Source organism: Chiloscyllium plagiosum, chromosome 6 (assembly GCF_004010195.1).
Source record: "Chiloscyllium plagiosum isolate BGI_BamShark_2017 chromosome 6, ASM401019v2, whole genome shotgun sequence".
In the NCBI taxonomy this organism is placed as follows: Eukaryota; Metazoa; Chordata; class Chondrichthyes; order Orectolobiformes; family Hemiscylliidae; genus Chiloscyllium; species Chiloscyllium plagiosum.
This window is the reverse complement of record NC_057715.1, coordinates 98,131,707-98,154,942: the sequence shown is the minus strand read 5'-3', so window position 1 is coordinate 98,154,942 and position 23,236 is coordinate 98,131,707. Positions and strand designations below refer to the sequence as shown.

At 41.0% G+C, this 23,236-nt stretch overlaps 1 protein-coding gene across 3 annotated transcripts in view; it reads right to left on the bottom strand.

The window, feature by feature from the left end:
* Positions 1–23,236, bottom strand: part of LOC122550867 (CRACD-like protein) — a 197,077-nt gene that overhangs the window by 141,435 nt on the left and 32,406 nt on the right. Inside the window, exon 1 of one of the 3 annotated variants that reach the window (XM_043692228.1) lies at positions 10,730–11,482. The exons of the other annotated variants lie outside the window; for them this stretch is intronic. The gene's annotated coding sequence lies outside the window, so the exon portion shown is untranslated. Of the gene's footprint in view, positions 1–10,729; positions 11,483–23,236 lie in introns of those variants that run through there. 3 annotated transcript variants of the gene reach the window in all.

The window sequence follows — 23,236 nt, the reverse complement described above, 5'->3', positions numbered from 1 at the left end:
ACGTTGTACATGGAGGTTGGTGGAGTGGTAGGTGAGGACCAATGTGGTTCTGTCCTGGTGGCGGTTGGAGGGGCGGGGCTCAAGGGCGGAGGAGCGGGAAGTGGAAGAGATGCGGTGGAGGGCATCGTCGACTACGTCTGGCGGGAAATTGCGGTCCTTGAAGAAGGATATTATCTCGGGCAACCGAATCAACACCGACATTTACTATAAACCAACCAACTCCCACAGCTATCTAGACTACACCTCCTCCCACCCTGCACTTGTAAAAACGCCATCCCATATCTGCAGAAGCACTGTGCCAAAGATCACTCCCAGCAATACTATCATGGGCAGATGCATCTGTGGTAGGCAGGTTAGTGATGATTAGGTTAAGAGCTGAAAATTTGTTGCTGGAAAAGCGCAGCAGGTCAGGCAGCATCCAAGGATGATGAGGTTAAGTACATTTTCCCTCTTGTTAATTCTGTTCACCATCTACCACAGACCCAGTCTAGCAGCTATGTCCTTTAGGACCCAACTAGCTGATTCAGACGTGTTGCTGCTGAGCCACTCCTAGTGGTGGTCACTGAAGTCCCCCACCCTGGGTATATTCTGCGCCATTGCCACCCTCAGTACATGGTCTGATGCCAAGAGACTTCACAGTGTCCACAGTCAATATTAAGAGACTCCCAGGGCAATTCCTTCCAACTGTTTATCACTGTGCCATCACGTCTACTTGATCCGACCTACCACTGGGACAGGACATGTCCAGGGATGGTGATGTGGTGTCTGGAACAATGTTTGTAAGCTTTTATTTTGTGAGTAATACTATGCCAGGCTGTTGCTTAACTAGTCTGAGAGTCAGCTTTCCAGTTTGTGGCTGTTAGGAAAGAGAACTTTATAGGGCTGACAGGTTTGTATTTGCAGCTGTCATTTCAGGTATCTCGGTCATACGTCATAGAGACGTGGCATTGAAACAGACCCTTTGGTCCAACTCGTCCATACCAACCAGATATGCTAAATTACGTAAAAACAAGGACTGCAGATGCTGGAAGCACTGTGCTAAATATGCTAAATTAGTCTAGTCCCATTTGCTAGCATTTGGTCCATATCCCTCTAAATCTTTCTTATTAATATACCCATCCAGTACCTTTTAAATGCTGTAATTGTACCAGCCTCGACCACTTCCTCTGGCAGTCAATGTCAGACTGTTTGGTTTCATTCTTACAACTGAATGGCATTACGCTATTTCAGAAGCAATTAAGAGTCAGTGAGAAAGTGAGGACTGCAGATGCTGGAGATCAAAGTCAAAATGTGTGGCGTTGGAAAAGCACAGCAGGTGAGGCAGCTTCTGAGGAGCAGGAGAGTCAACATTTTGGGCATAAGCCCTTCATCGGGAATGTGGAGGGGGGTGGGGAAGGGGTCTGAGAGATAAATAGGAGGGTGGGGGTGGGGATGAGGAAAAGGTTGCTGAGAAGGTGATAGGTAGATACAGGTGGGGGGTGATGGTGATTGGTTGGAGAGAAGGCGAAGCGGATAGGTGGGAAGAAAGATGGAGAGGTAGAACAGTTCAAGAGGGCGGTGCCAAGTTGGAGGGTTGGATCTGGGATGAAGTGGGGGGAAGGGAGATGAGGAAACTGGTGAAGTCGGCGTTGATGCCAAGACGATAAGAAGGTACAAGATGGAAGGTGAGGTGGACTTCCTCCAGGCATCTGGTGGCTTGGATTTGGCTGTGGAGGAGATCCAGGACTTGCATGTCCTTGGCAGAGTTGGAGGGGGAGTTGAAGTGATCAATAAAAGAGCAGTAGGTTTGTTGGATGCGGGTTGTTCCCTGAAACATTCTGTGAGTTGGCATCGTGTCCCATCAATATACCAGGAGGCCACATTGAGAGCAATGGACTCAGTCGATGAGGGGTTTGGGTGCACATGAAAATCTCTGTGAGGTGTGGAAGGATCCTTTGGGGCCTTGGGCAGAGGTAAGGCAGGGAGTTGTGGCACAGGTTTTATACCTCTTGCAGTGGCACCTCATCTTCTGCCTTGGAATCCTCTAACCACATAAACTCAATGTCGATTTCACCAGTTTCCTAATCTCCCCTCCGCAAACCTTATCCCACTTACAACCCTCCAACTCAGCACCGCCCTCTTGAACTGTCCTACCTGTCCATCTTACTTCCCACCTATCCTCTCCACTCTCCCCTCCAACCTAACACCCCCCCACCTGCAACTTCCCACCTACATTCTCCCCATCCCCACACCCACCATCCTACTTATCTCTCAGCCCCCTTATCCCCCTCACCCCATTCCTGATGAAGGGCTTGTGCCCGAAACGTTGATTCCCCTGCTCCTTGGATGCTGCCTAACCTGCTGTGCTTTTCCACTGCCACACGTTTCGAAGCAATTTAAGAGTCAACTGCATAGCTGTAAATCTGGAATCACATCTCAGCCTAGACTGGGTGAGGACAGCAGTTTCTTTCCCTAAACAGTAATACCGAATCAGATGGATCTTTGCGAACATTGTTTCTCTTTCGATTCTAGTTTTTTTTATTGAATTCAAATTTCACCATCTTCTTGATGGGATTTGAATCTGCATCTCCAGAAAATCACCTGGGTCTCTGGATTTCTACTAACAATACTACTAGGCCATCACCTCCCCCTGTAGTCACCCTCGTTCACCGGTCTGCTTTTAATGTGCTGATTGGTGGGCACATTACTAGTTGCCTGGAGGCAACGTAGTAATCAATCCTCGCATCCTCACATCTCTCAAAAAATATCGGAAAATTCACCCCTGGTTTTGAAGGGTTACAACCAAGGGTGCACTGCTGTTCTTGTGTATATGAAATGTTATTACAAATGTTGCACATGTTTAGCAAAGATTGAATCTCTAAACAGAATGCTAGGGGTAATGTAAGTGTGAACAGAATTGAAGGAAAAAATGTTCAAACGTTGTCAGAAGTATTATTATTTAATTTCCTCTTTGTGATTTAAGTTAGGTGTTTCTTCTCAGGATGAATGAACATCAGAATTACTTGATAACCTTTAAGTGTTAAAAGCAAAATGATTGTTTCGAGGACAACAGACACATTTTTATAAAGTATAATGGGATCACTGAATTGACACACTGACTACTATTAGGTAAAGGAATAAATCTTGACAATACATTTCTTATTGAGCTGCACCTGATGTAATGTAGAGAATTTCTTTAAACTAAGCAATAGGTATAAATCAGAACGATAATAATCAAATGTTTAATTGAATTCAAACTGTACGAACCCATGTCATGAGCACAATGGGCTGAGTTGTTGGGAGCTGTAGGTGGGAGGGGAAAAGAAAAGTTGGAAATTTAAAGCAAACTGGAGGTGGTCTGGATGAGACAGGCCAAGGCTGGTATTGCTAATGTCCCTTTGAGCTAAATACTTTTTTTTCTACATATGACTTTGTCCTGAGTTTGTTTGGACAAAACCAAAGATCTTATTATCTGGCGATGTAGTCAGATTGACGGTGAAAAGTGATTTCGGAAAAAATACACTTTTCCTCTTCTGAAAGTGGCTTTTGGTTCCATGGCTAGTTTTGAGGGTCAACAGACCAGTCAGTAAATGTCAGCAATATAGACAGAAAACTGCTCAACAATTGTCTGCCTATTTCTGACATTGGGTCATTCTGACACTGTTGGTCGGTGCAAATACCAGAAAGCCCATGTGAATTGGATGTTTCCATTTCCAAACTTGTCCAGGGGCAATGCTGGATGCAGGGGCCATCTGTTCAGCTCCAGTGTCAGACATCCAAAGATTGATAGAGGCGCACCTTGGGACTTACGAAAGGTGCCCTTTCAGGTGCTCATAAAGATGGCTGTGCACAGGAACCATATCAAATTTTAACAGCACAGAGTATTTTAATTACAGGTCTCCTTCCATCAGTGTAGCCGCCATCCATCAACAAATTTGTACCAGCAGCCTAGCATAAGAATGGTTGTCATTTTCGGCATAAATATTTTCTAATCAACTGTTCCGAGATGTTAATGAACACTTCTGCAGCAAGTGGGACTTGAACATGGGCCTCCTGGTATAGAGATAGTACACTACCATGACACCACAAGTGTTCTATGTCACTTTGGACATCAATCCTCAGGCACAATCATCATCAAACTCAAATATGTCTCATCATGAGTGACTGGAATCAGGGTTCCTCCCAATACATTTGTCGGAGACAGAAGGTAGAGGTTGCATATTAACAGTGAACAGTGTCTGCCATTGTTTTCATAATTCATTTAACCTTTCACTTATAAACATTTTGTACAAACAAGAACACAATGGAGGATTGTGGGAATACATAATTAATTTGTCTTGTGAGAAGGATTTTTATAATTCACCAACGACTTCATGCCTCTTTGAGCAAGACTGCCTATTAAATCTAATTAATGCTAGAATTGAAAGATTTTTTACTTGCACTGGAGACTGCCAAAACTCATTGCACACAATAGCTATTAGAGCAGAGAGACCTTCATTTATTGTATGTTGATCAGATTCAAACACCAGTCATAGTGATGTCAGGACAGCGTCATTTATATAATTAGGGGATAGGTGGTGTAGTGCTAATGTCACTGGACTAGCAACCCAGGACCCCAGGCTAATTTTCTGGGGATATGGGCTTGAATCATAGAAACATAGAAAGCAGGAGTAGACCATTCAATCTTTTGAGCCTGCTCTGCCAATCATTATGATAATGGTGGATCATCCAACTCAATAGCCTGCTCCCCTTTCTCCATCCCTCCAGCCCCGATATCCTTTGATCCCTTTAGTCCCGAATGCTATATCCAACTCCCTTTTGAAATCATACAATGTTTTGGCCTTGACTGCTTTCTGTAGTAGTAAATTCTACGGACTCACCATTCTATGGAAGAAGAAATTTTTCCAAATCTCATCCTAAATGATTTACCCCATATCTTTAAACTGTGAGCCCTGATTTTGGACTCCTCCACCATCAGGAACATTCTTCCTACATCTATCCTGTCTAATCCTGTTCAAATTGTATAGGTTTGTATGAGATCACTAGCCCCTCCCCCACCATTTCTGAACTTCATTGAATATAATCCTAACCCATTCAATCTCTCTTCAAACTTTCTGCCATCCCAGGAATCAATTTGGTGAACCTTCGCCAAACTCTGTCTATAGCAAGAACATTCCTCCTCAGATAAGGAAACCAAAACAATACTCCAGGTGTGGTCTCACCAAGGCCCTACACAATTGCAGCAAAACATCCGATGTCCTGTATACCAACCTTCTCACTATGAAGGGCAATATACTATTTGCCTTCTTTACTGCCTGCTGTACCTATATGCTTACCTTCAGTGACTTGTATGTGGTCACGTAGGCCTCCCTGTATGTTCCTTTCTCTCAATTTATAGCCATTCAGATCATTTTTATCTCACTATCTTTACTACCAAAGGGGATAACATCACATTTAGCCATATTAGAATGCATGTGCCATGCATTTGCCCACTCACTCAGTTCGTCCAAATCACACATTTCTGCATCCTCCTCACAGCTTACCTGCCTACCCACCTTTATGTTATCTACAAATCTGAAGATATTGTATTTCATTTCCTCATCCAAATCATTAATATATCTTGTGCATAGCTGGGATACTGGCACTGATACCTGAGGTACTCCATTAGTCACTGCCTGCCATCAGAAAAAGACTAATTTCTTCCAAACAAGGGAAAATGGTAAAATTTGAAATCAATATTTAAAAACTGACTTAATAGTAATCATGTAAGCATTGTTTATTGCTGTAAAAATCCAACTGGTTCACTAATGCCCTTTGCAGAAGGAAAACCACCATCCTTACCCTGCTTTGGCCCATATGTGACTCCAGGCCACAACAATGTGGTTGACTCATAACTGTCCGTGGGCAATGAATGCTGACCTAGGCAGTGATACCTACATCCCATGAACATATAGAATTAGTCAGACAAAATCTACTCGTCCTAAATGATCTAGATTGGACTAATTTAGTTAGTCTTGATCACAAGTGGGATCATCTGGATTGGTACTGGATACTAAATAAACAAACAAGGCTAGTATTATCATTTATTTCAGTGTAAATGAAGCAGCAACTTCAGGCAAAGGCTGGTTGTACAAATCAATGGCAAGCACTCAAAGCTGCCAACCAAGTTGTGCTTCTCTATTGTTAGCCACAGAAACATCTCACTGTCTGCCTCTGCATTGATATGATTTGGAGATGCCGGTGTTGGACTGGGGTGGACAAAGATAAAAATCATACAACACCAGATTATAGCCCAACAGGTTTTTTGGAATCACTAGCTTTCAGAGCGATGCTCATTCATCAGGTGGTTGTGGAGCATAAATGATGGTGAAGGAGCAACGCTCTGAAAGCTAGGGATTCCAAATAAACCTGTTGGACGATAACCTGGTGTCGTGTGATTTTTAACTCTGCATTGATATGTAACTAATGTTGCAGTGCTACTGAACATGAGTCAAGTTTGGCACAGACAGTTATCTCTTGTTAGAAGAAACATAAGTACCCATTTGACAATCTGATAACTGATAAGTGCTGCCAATCAATGTCCCCAGCACAGGAAGTGAACTATTAAAAATCTGCAGTATTCTTCAGTTAGTAATTGGCTTTGATGATTTTAGAACATTAAATTTAGAATGATGAAAAAAGTTTGTTTTCTATCTCTTTATATCGATCCAAACTTTATTTCTCGTTCTAGACCTTTTTGAATCTACCCATTTAAACTCACAATTTCATTCTCAGTCCATTATGCGGTTAACTTCACAATCCTTCAGGAGATGTATAATTTCTTGCTCTGGTCACTCAGTTATCCCTTTGCACTTCCAGCAACTTGTCACTGAAAAAACGTTAAACCTAAACATGCAAGTAGAAATCTAATGAACTTGATTCAACACATACTGTTCGGCAATGTTTTGCAAAGGCAAAGTCTGGGCTATTCTATTTTTGAACAGATCTCCTTTGGCTAAATTAATCAGAGATAAACTTCTCCGTGCTCCATTTTTCAATGTCTATTAAATATTTATGTATAAACTGCTAGAAGAAGATATTACATGGTTATGAAAAAAAAACTGAACTTGATCAAATTATAACAAGGTCTGAGAAACACAGACACAATAAAAGCACTGGCTGCTGTCTCCCTCTCTGTTGTTCAGTCATTACCTAACCTCCACACAATCCTCCCTCTGGCTAGTCTGTGGCCTGCTGTGCTGCTGCATTGTACACAACCACTCATCTGCTATCACATATTGACTTGACCGGATTTCAACTCGCTGTTTTCTTTGAAAAGTTTATTTTTATTTTTACAGGGGCAAAGCATAAAATCAACTTTGAATTTTTTTTTCATATTTGTATCAGTCAAGCTCTTGTCATCTACTTAAAATGTCAACAAGCAAATGGATTCGGCCAAGTTCAGAGAGTTTCCTTTCAAATCTCACTCAAATAATAATCCTTCTTGCTGTCAATGTGGAACGAAATAGATTTATTATGAGTGGAAAATCTCTTTGGAATATTATGCAACATCACAAGCATAAAGACCTTCTTTGGTTGTTGTTTCTACTGAAGACTTAATTGCATCCTTTCAGAATACATTGAGGTTGTTATTATAATGAAGGAAAATTTATTGCTCAGTTGTATGTTGTTAATGACGAAGATAGGGGTCTTTGTAGGAGTTACTGCCTCTGAAGTATATTTGAATTGTACAAAGGTAAAAAGCAAAGACGACAAAAGTAAAGAGGACAAATAATGTCAGATCTACTCAACTAGACAGATTAGAGAATTTCTACCGATGCATGCACAGTTTGAAGCAGTAAATGTGGGGACTTCAACTTTGTGTACAGAAACTGTAACAAAGAAAAGCAAAGAAAGTAAGACAGAGATAAACGAAACAGAATTATAGCGTGAAAAGATCATTTTAATTAAATTACAAATAATAATTAAAATCTGAAGGAATGCTACAGTTGTAAAATTAAGTTTTCAGTGACAGAGTTTATTTAGCATTAACAAACTGTTCTTAAAGGTTCAAAAAAATTTACTTACACTTTAATGGACATCTAACTTTTCTGACATGTTAAGCGGGTATTCAGTAAGTAAACAGAAACACAGCAAGCTGTTAAATATTTAGAGTAAACCAGCATCTGAAGGAGCAGGGCATCTTAGTCATCAACTTTGTTACTTCCCTGTTAATAGTGTGAATCCAGACATCCAAAACTGGTGTTCAGTTTACTCCCTCAGAACCATGAGCACTGATAGCCTCACCATTAAATACTGTAAACTCTGGGCTACTGAACCCAGGTGTCACATCCTTCTTCATTGCTTATTGCCACACATCTGCACAAAACTCACGAGAATGTCAAACATGTATTGAACTGTGAAACCATAAGACGTAGCAGCAAAAATAGGCTCTTAATGCTGACAAAACAAAACAGTGTGGTGATCTTTCAGCAGCACATGGTGGTATCTCTTGCAAACATGGCAGTCTCTTGGCACAGCAAGGTGGTCTCCCAGCCCAGAATGGCAATCTCTTGGCACAGCATGATCATCTTTCAGTAGCAAGTGGTGGTCTCTCGGCCCAGTGTGGCCTCAGCATGAATTTCTGGTCCCCAGCTGAATCCAATGTGATCTCCAGTGTAGAGAGTAGTTAATAAAGCATACAGTGTTCTCAACTTTGTTGGTTGAGGCTTACAGTACAAGAGCCAGGAAGTGACATTTAGTTTGTACAAGACATTTGTTTTGATTTATTATTGTCAAATGTATCTAGGTACAGCAAAAAGTTGTATTTTGTTCAGTTTTGTGCACCACATTTATAGGAAAAATGCAAACACTTTGGAGAGAATGCAGAAACAATTTACAAGAATGGTTCCAGCAATGAAAAACTGCAGTTATGTGGATAGGCTGAAGAAGTTGAGACTGTTCTCCTTGGAGAGAAGGCTGAGGAGATTTGATAGCGGTTTTCAAAATCATTAGCTGTCTGGAAATAGGGAGAAGCAGTTCACTTTTGTAATAATGAGAGGTCATCAATTTAAAGTGATGTGCAAAGATGACGTGAGAAAAAAAAAGTGTAGCTAGGATTGGAATGAGCTGCCTGGAAATATGGTGGAGGTAGGGTCAACTGAGGCATTTAAAAGAACATTAGATGTTTATTTAGATCGAAAAGGTTTGTAGGGAAAAGGGGAAATGGCAGGAGATCAGCACTATGTAACAGAACCAGTACAGGGACGATGGCCCAAATAATCCCCTTCAGTGTTGCAACAAATCTGGTGTTATTACTTAGTCCTTTAATAAAATCAGCTTGGCTCTAATTGCTCTACATTTTCACTGAGTTGTATTCTTTAATACTGTCCTTCAGTCGGACAAGAATATCTCTTTCATCCACTTCATATTGGAACAAAACATCTTTGCTCCTCAGATCCGGCCTCAAGTGTAATCCCAAGTTGAGTTGATCCACCATAGACTTGCCTGAAATATTCTTGCACAACCTCCCCTTGACCTCGCTTTCCTCTTTTAACACACTCCTTAAGCCTAACTCCATGCCAACCTCCAGATCACTTGACCTACATGCCCTTGTGTGGTACAGTGACAAACCCGATGTTACAATGCCCCTGTAAAGCGCCTTGGTCCAATTACAAGCTGTTCAAAACAATGTATGCATACCAGTGGTTGTTATTATTGTTGTTATGCCTTTGTTACATTCAGGCTCATTACCCATCACATGAAAAAAACAACTCCTGTTCGCTTCCCTCCTTTGTGTTGAGACAGTCTCTAGATTCTCCCTCCGATTCAAGAATCACTTCTCACCTACAACCGATGGCTTTGTCCACGCATGCAGCTGTAAACTCAGCCTTATGTATCGTGGCCTCCTCTGCAATTCCTTCAATGATCACTGCCCGTCTATTGAGTGGACTCCAGCCATTGGCGTCCTGCACATTACCAAATTCTGTCCAAGCTTCCCACTAAAACTCATTCAATCACTTCTTGGGAAGTTTCCTCCAACAAATAACTTCATACCTCCATCCCCTACACTCCAAACCACTCACCAATGCTCAATGGATCATTAATCTCAGCTCTGTGAAACACTTCAGAATATTTTCTATAGAGAACATGTGCAAGCTGCTGCTGATTCTGAGTCAGGTACAACTCTGTCTTTTTCTGAAGGCTAAAGTTTATCATGTTAGTTATGACAGTTGCTTTTCACGGTGCATTTATGAGAAAAGAAACCACTATTTTCTTTAAAAATTAAGATCCAAGTAGAAACAATGAAGCACTGATGTACTATAATAATGTAAGTAAAACTATTAGAATGCACTGTATTTTACAAAGCAAATATAAAACCTTACCGTGTTAGTTAAATATTTCCATTCTGCATACAGCTGGAGAGAGACAGTAATCTAATGTAAATCCATTATCACACAATTATGACAGAAGGCAATTACTAATTTCAGTGTATCCTATAGACTTGCTCAACCTTCAGAATGAGGAACATGATTAGTTTGGTTACCCACTGACAATAAAGATTTTCCAGCACTAACCCCATAACAGATAAACTCTTCTGGAGAACAATTTCTGTTCAAGAATAGCGACCAAGTCATCCATGTGCGCCACATGTATGAAATGCATTGTATAAATGTTAATATTGTGCCCTACCGGTTAGCTCCAAACACCACACGGGGCAGCTTTTTTTTGGGGGGGGGGGGAAACAGGAATAATAAAATCGCATACTCACCATCCGAAAGCAATTTCAGCAAAGGTCAGCGTTCCGAATTGACAACTACTTCTCAGATGTGGAAGTACATTGTTGAGCTCCTTCCAGTTGCCGGGCACTTTACTCGGCAGCACAGGACAAAGGTATCACCAACATTGTGTGTACAGTTCACACACTGCCGCCAGCATTCCCCCAAACGATCCCGTTTCTGCCACTGGATGATTCCCTCTGAAGGAAAGCCACCGCTATCCCAGTGTTGCTAGGAGACAGGGTGTTTCTGACCTGAATTCTGAGGTAAGTTTGCTGTTGCCCAGGAAGGCGAGGCAGCACGCGCTGCCCTTCATTGAAATGCAACAGCAGAGAGCCCGGCAAGCTGCAAATGCAAAGTTCGAATCAAACGCAACTATCTCACTCCCTATTGTTACCAGACAGCAGCACAGATGTTTTTGCAATTTGCACTAAAGGTCGTGGTTACCATGGCCCAATTAGTCTCCCTTTTTTTCATGAAAATCCAGATTGCACCAGCTGATACAAAGTCCCCCAGGCTTTCTCCTATTGACAGGCTATTTCCTTCCAGTCTGTACCAGCGACATCCACATTAAGTATTTTCAATTAGTGTTCTTGTACAGTCACCCTCTCTCAATAAGAGTGTACGTTGAACCACAAATACTCTTCACGGTTGCGGTTTTGCTCATTTCCATTAGTGACCTGAATCCATTTCAGTCATTAAAACAGCAATATGATCCTTAAAAGCAAGGCATCAATATCCAGTAGATCTAAAAAAAAGGAATATCACAAGCACACCAAAATTTCATTACACTATTGCTTGTACTAGATTGATAGTTGTAAAGTTGAGCAGAAAATCAGTTTACCCAAATGGAGAGCACAACTTAGAGAACGCTCAGTAAACAATAATTGCTCAACTAACCCCTATAGGTATCAAAACTATATATAGAACAATTAACCCCCGAGAGTGTTACAAAACACTTGCTTAATTGAAAGATTCAAATCAAGAGAGCTTTGTCCATATTTAATTATATCACTCATACAATGATACTGTTTTTGGCTTTAATGGTCAAGTGTTTTCTTTTTATTTGGCCACATTTTAGAATAAGGGGTAGCAGATTTAAAACAGAGGAAAAATTACTTATAGAGTCATGAGCACGAAAACAAACCCTTTGAGCCAATCGGTCCATGTCGAAAATAATCCCAAAATGAACTAGTCCTACCTGCCTGCTCCTGGCCCATATCGTTCCAAACCTTTCCTATTCATGTACTTATCTAAGTGTCTTTTAAACATTGTGACTGTGCCTGCATCCACCACCTCCTCAGGAAGTTCATTCCACATGCAAACCGCCCTCTGAGTGAAACATTTGCCCTTCATGTCTTCTTTAAATCTCTCTCCTCTCACCTTAAAAATATGCCCCCGAGTCTTGAAATCCCCCACCCTAGAGAAAGACTCCTACCATTAACTCTATATATACCCCTCATGATTTTATCAACCATTATAAGGTTACCTCTCAACCTTCTGGTTGTGAATTATGGAATTCACTTCCCCAGAATGTGGTGGATGCTGTGTATTATCAAATGACGAGCAGGCTTGAAGGGCTGATCCTGCTCCTAGTTTTTATGTTCTTATTCATATTTATTATACTTACAGTCAGATATGTGGAAAGTATTCTGTGTTTTTTTTCCTTCTGGAATGATATATGCTGTTGAATGCATGATCCCACATCATAAGACTGTTTAAAATGTAAGATTCCATAGATATATAGAATTTCTCTATTTCTGTAGTGTGTGCATGAAATATTTCAATAAGGCCGATGTTTTAAACATTAGTTTCAGTTCAAAAAACAATTTCAAATAAAGTTTCTAATTTTTCTTGCCTCGTTGGCCTGTAATGTGTTGAGATATAGAATATTTTCTATTTTACACCCCAACTGCAGCATCCAGCATTAGCAGATTAGAGAGCACAGTTGAAGACAACATGAGAATCCCTCTCTTCACTTCAAATGAAATGCTTGCTCTGAGGAACCCTGTAAATACCAATATAGGACTGACGCACTTGGCTAACATTAACCAGAATGAGTGAAGGGAATTCCTCTTGATCTCAATTAATTCACAGATTGAAATCTATTTGTTCTGAAGTAGACTAACTCGAGGAGTGTTTTTATGATTTTGTTACCATTCAATGGTAAATCTTAATTGTCTATCAATGATTTATTTGTCTCAAATAGAATGTCTCTATTCACACCAAATGGTGGAAGTGAAAGGTGCTTATTCTGGATTACTCAATTTACAATGACCTCTGTTCAATTGCATTCAGCCTCTCCATCTTTGTAAATCAGCTTGGAGATCATCTTCCAGTTCTCTACAAATATGGCTTTCTATATTTTTAGTTTAAGCATTTAATATTTGAGATGTCAGGTCAGAAACATCTGTCAATCATATCATAATGAACTTTGTATCACAACTGATTTGCAAACAAGCTGAATTAACTGGGCTTCTACTCTGGTCATGAATCTTTTAAGTCTCCTTTGTCAAATTATGAGAATGTGCGTTTTACCCCAGGCTCATGTTTGCACTGAAGCTCCTGGTCTCCTGGCTAGTACTAATACTGTTCCTCTGGTGCTTGTTCTGCAATTCCATTTTTCCCACCTTCCACTTTCTACTTGCTTCCTCACTCATAACAATCTTTTTCCTTCCACATGGCCCTTCTTTGTTTCCAGATGTTGCTGATTTTCTCTGCTTCCAAATGAGCTGAATCGAATGCCTTATTCAGAGTTTTGGTGTTTGTAGTTCAGTGAGGAGCACTCCTGACTACCATTCACAAGATTCTATGGCTGGCATCCTGGGCAGCATGGTGGCTCAGTTGTGAACACTGCTGCCTCGTAGTTCCAGGGACCTGGGTTTGATTCCAGCCTCGGGCAACTCTCTGTGTGGAGTTTACACATTCTCCCTGTGTCTACATGGGTTTTTTCCGGGTGCTCTGGATTTCTCCCACAGTCCAAAGCTGTACAGATGAGATGGATTGGCCATGCTAAGTTACCTTTAGTGTCCAAGGATATGGAAGCTAGATGTGTTAGCAATGGAAAGTACAGGGATAGGGTAGAGGAATGAACCTGGATGGGATACTGTTTGGAGGGTCAGTGGGGACCCAATGGACTGAATGACCTGCTTTTATAATATAGGGATTCTATGACATTGCTTCAAAATATGAAGACAAAATTGAAGCTGATACTCCAGAGCAAAGGCTGAGCTGCATGTTGGAGTTACTCTTCTTTTAGATAAGATGTGAAATCAAGATCTCTTCTTCCTGCTCGAGTGGACATAAAAAAAGGCTATTTATTGAACAAGAGCAGGACAATGATTCCCAGTGACCTATTAATGTTTATCCCGAATGAAAAGGAATTATTCCTGCATTTTGACTCCCATAAAGGTAAAGAAATGGCAATATAGTTGCATGATAGGATATTGTGTAATTTGGAGGGGAACTTGCACAGTTGCCCTTAACTTTCTAGTCATGGGTTTGAAGGTGCCGTATAAGGAGCCTTGCTGAGTTGTTGCAGTGTATCTTGGGGCTTGTACACACTGCTGTTACTGTGCATTGGTGGTGAAGGGAGTGAACGCTGAAGGTGCTGAATGGGATGCCAATCATGTGGGCTGACCTGTCTTGCTTGTGTCGAGCTTGAGTGCTTTTGGCTGTGCATTCATCCAGGCAAGTGGGGAGTAAACTATTATACTCCTGGTTAGTGCCTTGTAAATGGTGGAGAGACTTTGGAGAGTCAGGAAGTGAGTTATTCACTACAGGGTTCCTAGGCTCTGGCCTTTTGTTGTAGCTTGAGTCCAGTTCAGTTTCTAGTCAATGATACTCCCACAGGATGCAGATAGTGGGGAATTCAGAAATTGATCCTCACCAATGATTGTTAGATTTTCTCCTTTTGGACTTGGCCACTGCCTGACACTTGTGTGGTGCAGAGCTTGCCACTTGATATCCAGGCTTGGCTGACGTCCAGGTCTTGTTGTATTTGGACTTCAACTACTTCACTATTCAAAGAGCCATGAATAGTGCTGAACACTGTGCAATTATTAACAAATATCCTCATTTCTGACCTTACAATGGAGGGACACTACCCAAAGAAACTCCTTGAGCTGAAATGATTGAATATCAAAAACCATAACTATCTTCTAACTATTGTGTCAGGTATGACTTTGAATTGGGGAGTTTTCCCCTTGACCTCCACTGAGTCCAGTTTTGCTCGGGTACCTGGAGTTAAATGCAGCCTTGATGTCAAGGGCTGTCACTTTCATCTCATGTCTGGAATTCAGCTCTTTTCTCCATAGAGTCATAGAAATGTACATCATGGAAACAGACCCTTCAGTCCAATCCGTCCATGCCGACCAGATATCCTAACCCAATCTAGTCCCACTGCCAGCACCCAGCCCATATCCCTCCAAACCCTTCCTATTCAAGGTCAGGAGCTGAGTGACCCTGTCATACTGAGTGTTAGTGGGCATGTTATCACTAAGGGGAGGTGGTAGCATAGTGGAAATGTCATGGGCTAGAAAATCAGAACTCTGGGCAAATGTTTTGGGAATATGGATTTAAATCCCACTATGGCAGGCAGTGAATTTAAATTCAGTAAATAAAATTTTAAATCAAAAGCTCATCTTGCCACAACCGTGTAACCACTGTTGATTGACATTAAAAACTCATCTGGTTCATTAGTATCCTTTAGGGAAGGAAATCTGCCATCCTTACCAAGTCTGGCCTACATATAACACTGGATCCACAACAATGTGGTTGACTCGGAATTGCAGCTGGGAAATAAACGCTGAACCCTATGATGCCCATATCCCATGAACAAATCAATGCTGTTTGATAGAATTGCCAACAATGCTTACCATCATTCTGATAACTATCGAGAGTTGACTCTTATGGCAGTAATTGCCTGAGTTGGACATGTCTTGCTATTTGTGGATAGGATATACAAAGGCAATGTTGTTCATTGCCAAGTAGATGTTCAAAGCAGGAGGCTGGGAGAACACAGCAAGCCAAGCAGTATCAGGAGATGGAGAAGTCGACGTTTCAGTTGTATCTAGGTAGATGTTCATTCTGGTTATAAATACATTTACTGCTGTAGAGGTTTCCTAGGCACACAAACACTGGTGTGTTTCCTATAACATGACAATGACTGCATTTATCTGCAATGAAGCATGTTATGACATCTGGTGGTCATGAGCAGCTCAATGAAATTTAAAATACTGCGATCATTTGCAAATCTTATGTCACTCTTAGCTGCCCTTACTTGTGAGGGTTTCAGCTTTTTATTGTTACTTTTAAGTTGTGATAATTGCAGAAAAGAATTCCAGAGGGTGATCTCCGACAGATTGTGACCTATATTTTTATACTTACAAGTGCAATAGCATCCCATGGGACTGACCACTTGTTCTTGTCAAATGTAGTGTTGAAAATCATGCCAGGTGTTTACCACATTCTCATGTATTCAATCACAGAAATTGCTGGAGAAACTCAGCAGGTCTGGCAACATCTGTGGAACGAATGCAGAGCTAGCATTTCAAATCCAGTTCTGAGGAAGGGTCACTGGGCTTGAAACATTAACTGTGCATTCTCTCCACAGATGCTGCCATCCCTGCTGAGTTTCTCCAGCAATTTCTGTTTCTATTTCAGATTTCTTTGTCTTATTTACTCATGTATTTAATGATTGGTAACATGTATCACATAGAAACTAGGATAAGGAGTAGGCCATTTGGCTTTTTAATTTGCCCAGCCATTCAATCTGATTTTATATCTCAAAACCACATTCCCACATGTTCTCCATACCCCTTGATGCCTTTAATATCTAAAAAATTATCAATTTCTTTCTTGAATAACTTAGTGACGCTGCCACACTAATCTTTCCAATGGAACCAATTGTCACATGTGCTAATAACGTATAAAAGATATTGTATAACAACAGCAAGTTATAATATGAAACCAGAAGTAGAACATTTAAAATATTGAAGAGAAATGGCTCTTTCCCTGCTGTAAAACTCCATGACTCTCAGTTAACAGAAGCAGTTTGCAAAGAGTTAAAATGTTTATTTTAAAATGTTTTTCTCACAATCTGATAAGCTGCAAAACATCTGGATGACATACCATTCTATACATTCTTCAAAGCATTCTCATTTGTGAATGAAATGCTTCATCAACCCCACAAATTCATGTCAAAATCAATAAAGCTGGGAAGCTAGATCAGCTTTATTCATTCCAAAGCTAGTTGGGGATAGAATATTTGCTGAAAAGAGGGACATACTGTTAAAACTTTTCATTGCATACTCATCAGGACTGATGCAAGAATGCCAAATTTCAAATGATTACAACAATCTGCATCTCAGGAGGAACGGATGTTGATTGGTTCACAAGTTGATTGGCCTAGGCATTGTCATGAAAGCAATATCATATCAAGCCATAGCAACACCTCAGCCAATGAACTTGCGCCCAATCAGCCCTCTTTTCATCTGCATTATAAATTGTTGTGACTATTTGAAATTTGGCTTTCCAGCCTTTGTCCGAATGAATACAGGAAGAAAAGTTTCCGTAGCATGTTTCTTTCAGCAATATTCAAGCTCTGTGCTACCAAGCAATTGTTTATGTAGAAAATTAGTTTTATGATTATTCCTAATCTTGCCCAGTATGTATTTTGTTGTCCAAATGCAGAGTCCCCATGCATTCCCATTAAGGCTGCAAATGTGAGTGGTGTCAGTACTGGGGACCACTGGAAGTATGAATCTAGGATTGCATACAGTCATTTTGGTGGAACATATTATTTTGCTTTGCATTGAATTGTTAATAACTATGTGAAATAAGATGTGCTTTCATTTCCCAACTCTCACCAAATTCTGTTCACTTATCATCTTTATACTCACTGACCTACACTAGCTCCCATCCATCATCATCTCAGATTTATTTCCAGCCTTACCCTTCATTTTTGTAACCTGTTCCTACAACCTCCTGAGAAAATTGTAGTCATCCACTTCTGGCCTCTTGTGCACCCCTTTGTTTCCTTTGAAAGCATTGGTAACACCCTTAGCTTTGTAATTCCCTTTTTTAATGACATGTCGAGAGGAAATGTATCTGCACAGACTGTTGGGCCATGATAGTTGTCTTCCTAGTTTGCATCCTCTCTTTGTGCCAATGAACCTTCAGCTCTGTTGACTCCCATGTTCTATCAGACAAGCTATCTGCTGTAAGCTGGTTGTCTTCCAAGGTAGATAGCAATCACCCCATAGTTGGCAAGATGCCAGTGGCTCCAAATATGGTCCTTGTTACAGCTTTTGAATTGTGGAAATTGGCGGTCCATATCCTTAGATTGTCAATTGCTCCTCATCCAGTTCTGCCTCCAGGCAAAAGTCTTGTATTTGGGATTGCATCACAGAGCCGTCATGACCCTGCTCTCTATTTAACCAGCTCTTCCATCTTCCTGCCTGTCATCTGGAAGCTCCTAAAGCTAAACCCAGCAAATCTTACAGAATAGAAAAAATCCATCAGACTCACTGGGTGCAATTTAAGGATCTCAATTGTGGCTGCCTCCTGGCTGGAGAGGTGGTGACAAAACTGGAACAGCCTATCCCTGAGCCAGTCAATCATGCACTTACTTCACTTGGTCCTCGGTGGCTCAGTGGGAATTTCCCAGCACCAGGATCTGCTGGCTAGTCAATCGCTAAGTTTTTTGTTTAATTCATTCATGGGATGAGGGCATTGTTAGCCAGGCCAATTCCCAATTGTTAAGACTCAACCACATTGCTGTGGGTCTGGAGTCACATATAGGCCAGACCAGGTAAGGATGGATGTTTCCTTTCCTAAAGGATATTCGTGAACCAGATGAGCTTTTCCTGACAATCAACACTGGATTCATGATCATAATTAAACTGTTAAGTCCAGATATTTATTGAATTTAAATTCCACCATCTGCCATGGCATGATTCGAACCCAGCTCTCCAGAACATTACCTGGGTTTCTGGATTAACCAGTCCAGCGACAATACCACTATGTTATCACTTTCCTGTCAGGAGAGGTGGGCTCATTGTGCTCAGTGGCGGTTGGTGGGGGTATGGTGGTGGATGTTTGTTGGTGATGTATGGGATTGGGCAACCCTGTCCAGCAGTGTGTGTTTCCCTTGGTCATGGGCTATTTTCATAAGAGGGATTGTGTGCTGATATGCCACAGGCTTACCTGTCATGCAGCATACCTGCAACGATTACCCACATGTTAGGGTACCCTCACACTGCCTGCTTGAATACTGGTGATAGTGGAATCATCAAGCGGACACTCACAGATATCAAATTGTCCTCCAGGTGCAGAGGGTATCCTTGACCTTCCTAAGCTACCTGAAGGGGAAGCATTAAATTTTATACTCAGTGAATCTATGCTTATCTTCATCCCTAATGTCAAAGTCCCGTAGGTTAAAATTCTCTCAGACATCCACTCTCTATATCCTCCCATATTCTTCTGTTACCAACAGTTCCCTTTCAAAAGGAACATAGAAATTAGAAGCCATTTGACCCTTCAAGCCTGCTCCACCAATCAATGTGATCATGGCTAATCGTCAAGCTCAATAGACTGGAGCTATTTTCCCTGGAGCGTCAAAGGCTGAAGGGTGACCATATAGAGGTCCTGAGGGACATGGATAGGGTGAATAGCCAAGGTCTTTTCCCCAAGGTAGGGGAGTACAAATCTAGAGGGCATAGGTTTTAGGTGAGAGGGGAAAGATTTAAAAGGGACCTATAAGGGGCAACCTTTTCACGCAGATGGTGGTGTTTGTATGGAATGAGCTACCAGAGGCAATGGTGGAGGCTGGTACATTTATAACATTTAAAATGCATCTTGATGGGCAAATTATTAGGAAGGCTTTAGAGGGATATGGACCAAGTGCTAGCAAATGGGACTAGTTTAATTTAGGATATCTGGTTGGCATGGACAGGTTGGACCAAAGGATCTATATATGTGTGTTGCACATCTCAATGACTCTACGACTCAATATCCTAGTCCCACTCTCCCCCCTTCTCCCTTGAACCCTTTAGCTACAAGAGCAATATCTGCATCCTTCTTGAAATTAGGATATTTTGGCCTCAACCATTTTCAGCAGTGAATTCCGCTGAATTTCTGGCTCTGCCTCAGACATACTTTGCAGCAGAAATTCTGCCGTGTAATCATCCTCTCTGTCAGGAAATTAGTTTCTAACATCTTCAGGTATTTTAAATGTTTGATATCAAAGGGCGGACTACACACAATTGCCACGTAGTAAACACTGGGACTTTGCACATTTGCCAATTTAGCATTCATTTGTATAGATATTGATGGTGGAATCAGGCTGTTTCAGAGCAAGAATTGCTGTTAAAAAGAAATCCAGTTTCAGGTGATGAATTATTGGACAAAGGGGACTTCATTTCTACCCAAATTCTGAATCCTGGGCTCTCATTCCATAACTCTGTGAGGATTGCCTGAAAACACAGGAAGGCAAAAATCGCACATTTGTGATATTGTTTTGAAACTACATGGATAGGAATAAGGTGCAAATGCCTAATGACTTTCCAGGATTATTGACATTTCTAGCATAGAAAGAGATCATGAGAAATCACATCAGGAGCAGGCCATTCAGCCCATTAAGCCTGCTCCACTTCATAATATCATGGCTGATCTCATTGTGTCAACTGCTTGTGTCCCCAACCTTGATTCCCTCAATGATCAAAATCTTTCAAATTCAGCCTCGAATATATTCAATGACCCAGATTCATTGCTCTCTGGGCAAGAGAATTCCAGAGCTTGATGACTTTCAGAGAAGAAATTCCTCCTTATTTCATTCTTTAATGAGAAAGCCCTTGCTTTTAACCTGTGTCCCCTAAATCTAGATTCCCAAGAGAGGGAACAGCTTTTCAGTTTTTAATCTATCAAGCCTGCTCAGAATCTTCCATGTTTCAGTGGCATTTGTCCCTACTGTCCTTCTGCCCCTTACTGCATCATTCTGAAGTTAATCCCATTCTCTCTCTCTCTCTCTCATATGTACACATGCATGCACAGATATACAGACATACACACGCATATACACACCCATGCATACACATCTCCAGTGGTCCTATATCTTTCTCAGCAGAAAATGTTAATTCAGTTTTCCTGGAGGCAAAACATCCAAATGCATAAAGACAAAAGCAAGATACTGCCGATGCTACAAATCTGATGAAAGGCCATTGAACTGATGTAATAAATTTGCTTCTCTCTCCACAGATGCTGCTTAACGGGCTGAGCATTCCCAACCATTTCTGCATTTTCTTTCATGATCCACCAATTATCTGCAATAAGTAAACTTCCCCTTAATTAACATATCTTGTTGTTCTTTCAGTGACATCCTAAAATTGATTTTTCTTGTTTCTGGCTCAATGATTTGACTTAATGACTATTAATTAACAGACAAGAATTGTATAAAGGTGTTTTAAATTGTTTAAACATAGTGAACCTGCTGTGTTACAAATCAGCTGGCAACAATGCCTCAAGGCACGCCATTGGACAGAAAAATGTTTGGCTTAGCCCAATTAATGAACAATACAAGAGTTTACCTCCATTCATGCAGCTTTTTATTAGCCTGAATGCTGTTCCAGTAATGGCTCCTCAAAACAGAGGAGGGACTAGTAAGCACCATGAGATAGAATTCTGCAGTGATGCTCCTGATCATGTTTAGCTGGAAGATTAGAGGAAGCTACATTTCACACATCACTGCTCCACACTGCACAGCTGAAGTTAAACTCTATTGTTGTTTATTAACCGGGGTCAGCCTATGATGCCTTTGTGTTCATGACAGAGTAAAAACCCAGTTTTACACATGTGTCAAGAGGCCATTGCTACCAGGTGATGTATATAGCACAGCAACCTTTACTAGCTGCACTACAGTAAGGGATGAATCAGAGCACTAGTGTTGATTCATGTTTTTTAATCCCAGCACACGTAAACAATGAAGTGGCACATTGTCTTTACAATCTACTCCACACAGGTTACCAAGTGACTTCAACTATGTGTGGAATATCCAATGAAGAAATCTTGTTTAATTTAACTACATTATAAAACATTATCATTACATTATAACAACACAACCTTTCAGAAACACCGAGGATTTCAAAATTGATTTTTGTAGCTGCCAGTTCTCATAAGTCATTTACTTTGGGTCCTCAGAAAGTCAACTGTTATCTCTGCCTGCATTATGGAGTTTGAGCCCAAGAAACTACTCATTCATCTGAGTCAAACTTGGGTTCACACAATGGCAAGGCTTACCTTGAAATAAATTGACTGGATGAACCTTTTGTGATAGTCTTATCTCCTCAGCAGTTCAGCTAAAAATTGCTTCATGTACTATCCAGCTATATTATAGGATTTCTTGTTGCCACAACTACTCAACCAAAGAACAGGCATTACTACACACCCCTGTAATCCATAAGATAGGTGCCTTTGTGATGTTGGAATCCTCTGAGTTTATCATTAGGAACTTGCTTTTTCTGGTTAATTTTACAATTTGTTGTAAAAAGAAAGTGAATAAATGAGATTAGTCCAAGAGGTCCTAAGCTAAATGAAAACCTCTGCACTGATATAGAACTTTTCAAAGCCAGAAGACAACCAAAGCTCATGAAATACTTTTGAAATTTTGCAAGTGTTGTAATGTAGGAACTAAAACAGCCATTTGATGCAAAGGAAACACATACAAACAATAACGTGATAATGACGAAGTCATCTGTTTTTGTGATGCTGATTAGAATCATAGAGACGTGTCTAGAACAAAAAGTGAATAATATTACTTTTAAAGATTTGTTTTTAATTATTCAAGAGGTGTGAGCTTTGTCGGCTGGGCCAACATTTATTGCCCATCTCTAATTAGAGTCATAGAGATGCACAGCACGGGAACAGACCCTTTGGTCCAACTCATCCATGCCAACCAGATATTCTAAATTAATCTAGCCCCATTTGCCAGCACTTGGCCCATATCCCTCTAAACCCTTCATATCCATATACCCACCGATTGCCTATTAAATGTTGTCATTGTACCAGTCTCCATATCTCCCCTGGCAGCTGATTCCATACACACATCACCTTCTGCGTGAAAAAGTTGCCCCTCTCACCCTAAACTTATATCCTCTAGCTTTTGACTCCCCACCACCACCGCCCCACCACCCCCACACGGAAAAAGGCCTTAGCTATTCACCCTATCCATTCCCCTCATGATTTTATAAACCTCTATAAGGTCACCCCTCATCCTGACACTACAGAGAAAATAGCCCCAGTCTATTCAGCCTCTCTCTATAGCTCAAACCCTCCAACCCTGGCAACATCCTTGTAAATCTTTTCTGAGCCCTTTCAAGTTTCATAACATCTTTCCTATAACAGGGAGACCAGAATTGCATACAGTATTCCAAAAGTGGCCTGACCAATGTCCTGCACAGCCACAACATGACATCCCAACTCCTATATTCAATGTACTGACCAAT